The sequence below is a fragment of the Penaeus japonicus genome, unplaced genomic scaffold, assembly GCF_977035675.1.
Source record: "Penaeus japonicus unplaced genomic scaffold, GWHDUDI00000001_assembly GWHDUDI00000033, whole genome shotgun sequence".
Classification (NCBI taxonomy): domain Eukaryota; kingdom Metazoa; phylum Arthropoda; class Malacostraca; order Decapoda; family Penaeidae; genus Penaeus; species Penaeus japonicus.
In genome coordinates this window covers 9,674,394-9,679,393 of record NW_028234435.1, presented here as the reverse complement: position 1 = coordinate 9,679,393, position 5,000 = coordinate 9,674,394, and the positions used below count along the sequence as shown (strand labels likewise).

At 43.0% G+C, this 5,000-nt stretch overlaps 1 protein-coding gene across 3 annotated transcripts in view; it reads left to right on the top strand.

The window, feature by feature from the left end:
- Positions 1 to 5,000, top strand: part of LOC122259864 (uncharacterized) — a 53,078-nt gene that overhangs the window by 18,237 nt on the left and 29,841 nt on the right. The window contains exon 1 of one of the 3 annotated variants that reach the window (XM_043026806.2): positions 1 to 211. This exon is cut by the window's left edge and continues 172 nt beyond it. The exons of the other annotated variants lie outside the window; for them this stretch is intronic. The gene's annotated coding sequence lies outside the window, so the exon portion shown is untranslated. The remainder of the gene's footprint in view (positions 212 to 5,000) is intronic. 3 annotated transcript variants of the gene reach the window in all.

The window sequence follows — 5,000 nt, the reverse complement described above, 5'->3', positions numbered from 1 at the left end:
GTAGCTTGTATATACTTGGCACTTAGCCCAGCCTGTGCGTTCGTTTGCCCGTTGAGTCAGCCCTCGTGCTGAAAATTTCTATCTCGGCATACCAGTTACCGATTAATGGGATCCTTTGTAGTTCTGCTGGATTTATTCCTCCATAGCTATAAGTTAGCAAACTTTCCTGAACCTGGATTTTAAATTATGGACAAAGCACAGAAACATATAGGTAATCATGTTTATTTTGTTTTAATATATAGTTCAGTTGAATTCATCGTCTGTTTCAACTTTTCGAAATATATTTACACCAAAAATATGAAAGACAGACAAGAAAATGCTTACTGTGCGTATGCTCTTTACAAAGAAGACGTTTATTTGTTGCATTGCAGTAAAAATTAGAATCCCTTAACCCTAACCTGAACTTGACGAAATTATAACAGGCTCTCACAGTGAGAACTTGTTATGAAGTCATAGCGCTAAGCATTTAGTGAGGCCTGAGGAAAGTATTACCCGCTCATCACAATTAGAGAGCCCTTGCCCTTCCGATGTAAATAATTGAGCACATTGCGGTTGACAATTATTTTATCATATCACTCAAATTAAGGCTTAAAACGATTTTCCCTTCAGGGCCAGCCGTTCTGTAACAGCCTGGTGGCCAAAAGTGGTCTGTTTTAATTAGGATATGATGCATCTTTTCGAAAATAATGAAATGTGTATACAAACTAAGATTTAAAACCATAAAATCACTGTTATCATATAGCGTCGGTTTCTAGTTACTTTTGTATATGATGCTGACATTAAGCACTGCATGTTCGTTTCGTTTTTTTCCTATTTAGGCTGGAATCTAATCACATATTTTGATTCATGCATGTGACGAGGTGGTTAGGGCTGTGTTAGAACTGGGCATATTTCAGAGGTTAGCGATGCCATATCTCTCGTTTTTATGGATGTAGTCCTAAACTATATTGAAAGTATTAAAGAAGTCTGCAGAACCGCAAATGTTTTTGAAGTGTTACTTTTTATCTGTAACCCATAGAATTGAACATTCACAATAATTGGATTTGATGTAACGTAGAGGGCGTCCGTTTGAATGCCTAAAGGCGAGGAAGGTCCAATTCATAGCATCATCTACACGTGGTTCACTGATAGTGGGATGACCATTTGTATGTTTTCTTCGGTGTCCATCAGGTCGTTCTTTACTGTTCTATGAAAAGTAACTGTAACATGCTAATCTATTTATATATTTTAAAGACACGTAATCACTCTTTCTATTCCTTTTTCAGCCATCTGATAGTTTTCACACTTTTACAACCCATACAGAGTGAGCTTAGACATTGCTGTCGAAGATAACATAAAACCATGAACATGCGCAAGCAAAGGTCATGTCTTTAGAAGAGAATGATCTTTGACAGGATCTAATAATGTTCTGAATGAAACTACTACTTTAATCTTATATCGCACACAAATAAAGCAATCTGTATTTGAAAATCCACGTTACGTGTTTACAGGTGGGAAAGATCTAATGCAACGCTACTACTTTAATCTTATATCGCACACAAATAAAGCAATCTGTATTTGAAAATCCACGTTACGTGTTTCCAGGTAGGAAAGATCTAATACAAACATGAAATGAGTGCAAGTGCACGTTTAAGACTATCGTTTTATTTTTTTAAATTGATAGTGTTTGGTCTATTTTCCATGACAAAAATGGAGGGCTGCGCAAACCAGCCATTCTTTTCCCAATGCCCGAGGATTCAAGAAAAAAGCGCCGTCTCCAGAAGAAGCGATACTCGGATTTGACACCATATTTTTAATTTGAATGCTGGATCCGGTGTATTTCGTTGAGAGAGATTCCGGATTCGCCGTTTTTTTCCCTTCTGTATTAAAACAACAAAACAGATTTTTACCCACCCTGCCACCTTGGGGAGTTGGCGAAATAGAATAGGGTTTTGGGTTAATAATATTCTTTATATATGTTATTAATTGGATAGGGTTTTGTTAAGAATTATTTATTATTTCGGTTAAAAATATTTATTTTTGTCCCGAACGTCTCTGTTGCACCCGCACTCAGTATTGCTTTAGATTTAGAATATTTTTTTCTTTATTGTTTATGAAAGCAAAGTTTTGGGTACTTGACTTGGTGGTGCTTTATTTTTATATATTTACGTTGCAGTATTTTACTTAAGACCATATTCATGCCTCAGCCTTGTTTTTCTTTGAATGTCTGTTGACCAGTATTCGTTTCGTTATACCTTGAAAAAACTTTTGGTTCTATTTTCTAACCTGTATATAAGTATAGATATTTAAAACATATTAAACCCCCAAACCCCACTGACACCAGTGTATTAAAATAAGAAGTGGTTGATTTAAAAAATATGTTATGTTTGCCGGGGGCCTGGCCTGGGGCCGTGCCCGACATTTTTTTCCTGCGTCACTTACTTGTGTGTCTGTGAGAAAACATGATATGCTTTGGAAATGAAATTTTAATTGGACATGACGAAATAACATGTTTAAAAATATTATTTACTGCTCAAAAAATAACTTTTTTTCCACTGGCTTACTGCTGTGCTCAAAAATAAAAAATTACTAACGCTCAAACAATGGAAGTACGACCGAACGTATACGCGCGCGAAGCAAATAGTCCCCTCCCCCCAGGATCCCCCCCCCCCTCGTCCCTCGCCCCCCCCTCCCCAATCTCCCCCACAGTCCCCCCGCCCACCATGGAGTTTCCCCTCCCGTCATCCCCCACCCTAACCTAATGGTGCAAATTCAACAAACGCTCTCCTTTTCTTCTGTGTAGCTCTTTGTATGTCTAAGTTATCAGCTCAATCTATCCCGATACATTGACATTCATTATAATTGATGAATTTGTGGGTATCTCCGTCCTTCTAGGTTTCTCATAAAATCATCAAGAATCAGGCTCTCTCTCTTTCAGCAGATAATCGTAGTTCTCCCTCTCTATCAGTCTCGGGGGGGGAGGGGCCGTTATCTCCCTCTCCGCCTTAAAGTTATCTGTAGGTGTGCAATATATAATAAAAAACGCTTTTTGAGTGAAGTGGGAAGCGAGGTCGTGAGGGACACGTTGAAAGGGACACACCGTGGATTATTACCCATGGTGAAGCCTGAGAACTGCGCTGTGTTAAAGCTGAGCTCCTCGGCCGTGCTTCTCGATTTGCGTACGGTGATGGTTAGAAGGAACAACCTTTTCTACTTTTGTTATTTGTATTACAGCATTGAATTTGCCCGTAAGTATTCTTGAAATTGCCTTTTGAAAGAAAGTAAATGCAGGCTTTGGGGAATGTGGGTTATTACGACACTTGGCTACTCATGCGCGTGTTCTCATATGCCTGGCTCTGCTAGGGTTGAGGCTCTTACTTTGGCCATCAATGGACATCCCATGCATTCAGAATGTTAGTACATTCAGTATCCAGAGAGAGCGTCTCTCTCTCTCTCTCTCTCACTCTTATGCTCGATATCTGTCTATCTATTATGGTTATCGTCCTCTCGTTATCACTTCGTGTCTCTTCACTCTCTCTCATACTCTCTCTCTCTTCTCGAATGTTTCTCTCTCCTCTCTCCCTCATCTCCCTACCAGTCCATATTTCCCTCTCCTCTCTCCATCCTCCATCCTAATCTACAGTCCTACTCTCTATATAGTACTACAGATAGTCGATCATCCTCTCTCCTTGTCTAACTTTCTGATCGATATCACGTCCTACTCTCTACTCTTTCTCTTGTCAAGTCCTAAGCTTCCCTCTACCTCCCTCCTCTCCCTCCTGTCCCTCCCTTGTCCGTCCCTATACGTCCTCCCCTTTCTCACTCCACCATACTCTTGCTCTCTCTCACTCTCATCTCGTCTCTCTCCTCTCTCTCCCTCGTCTAAGAGTGCCTCTTGCAGATCTCTCTCGTCATTCTCTGACTCTTCTCTCTCTCTCTCCCTCCCTCTCTCCCCTTCCTCCCTCTCTCCCTCTCTCTATCTCTCTCTCCCTCCCCCCTCCCCCTCGTCCCCTCTATCGTAATCTATCTTCCCTCTCTCTCTCCTCTTGCTCTGCGTTTCACTCCTCCTTCCCTCCCTCCCCGTCCCTCCTCCTCTCTCTCTCTCAATCTCCCTTTCTCTGATCCCTCCCTCTCTATCTATCTATCTTCGCCTCTCCTTGTGTCTCTTTCTCTGTCACATACTCCTCTCCCTTCCCTCCTCCACTCCTCTTTGACCCCACGCTCACCCTCGTCTCTCTGTCTCAATCTCTTTTCTCTACCTCTCCCTCTCGATCTAATCTATCCTCTCTCTCATTCTCAGTCCCTCTCCGCTTCTCTCTCCCTCCCTCTCTCTCCCTCCTATCCCTCATTCACCTTTGCCCCCCTTTCCCTCTCTCCCTACTCCCTCCCTTCCCTCTTCCCCTTTTTTTCCCTCCCTTCCATCTTCCCTCTCCTAGCCCTTCCTTTCTCTTTTTGGTGCCTTTCTAACCTTCCTTCTTCCCCTCGCTCTCTTCTCCCTTTCCTCCCTTACCCCTTTCCCTCCATTTTCCCTTCCCTTCATTAATTCCCTTTTCCTCTTATCCCTCGCTTGCTACCCGTGGTCAGCTGTCAAGTTATTGTTGTGTTAATCCCGTCCCGGGGTCCCCAGGTCATACTTTCCACCCTCCCCTCCTCTTCTCCCTCCCTCCCCCCCTTCCCTCCCTCCCTCCCTCCCTCCCCCCCCTCTCTCTCTCACACACTCTCTCTCAATCTCTTTATCTCTCCCTCTCCCTCCCTCTACCTCTCTCTATCTATCTATCCTCTCTCTCTCTCCCTCCCTCCCTCCCTCCCTCCCTCCCTCCCTCTCCCCCTCTCGCTCTCCATCTACCCCATCCTCTCTATCTATCTATTTATCTATCCCCCCTCTCTCTCTCTCACTCTCACTCTCCCTCGCTATCTATCTATCTTCCCTCTCTCTCTCTCTCTCTCTCTCTCTCTCTCTCTCTCTCTCTCTCTCAGCGTATCTCTCTTTCCTCTCCTCTTCTGTCTGGCACTCTCTTTGC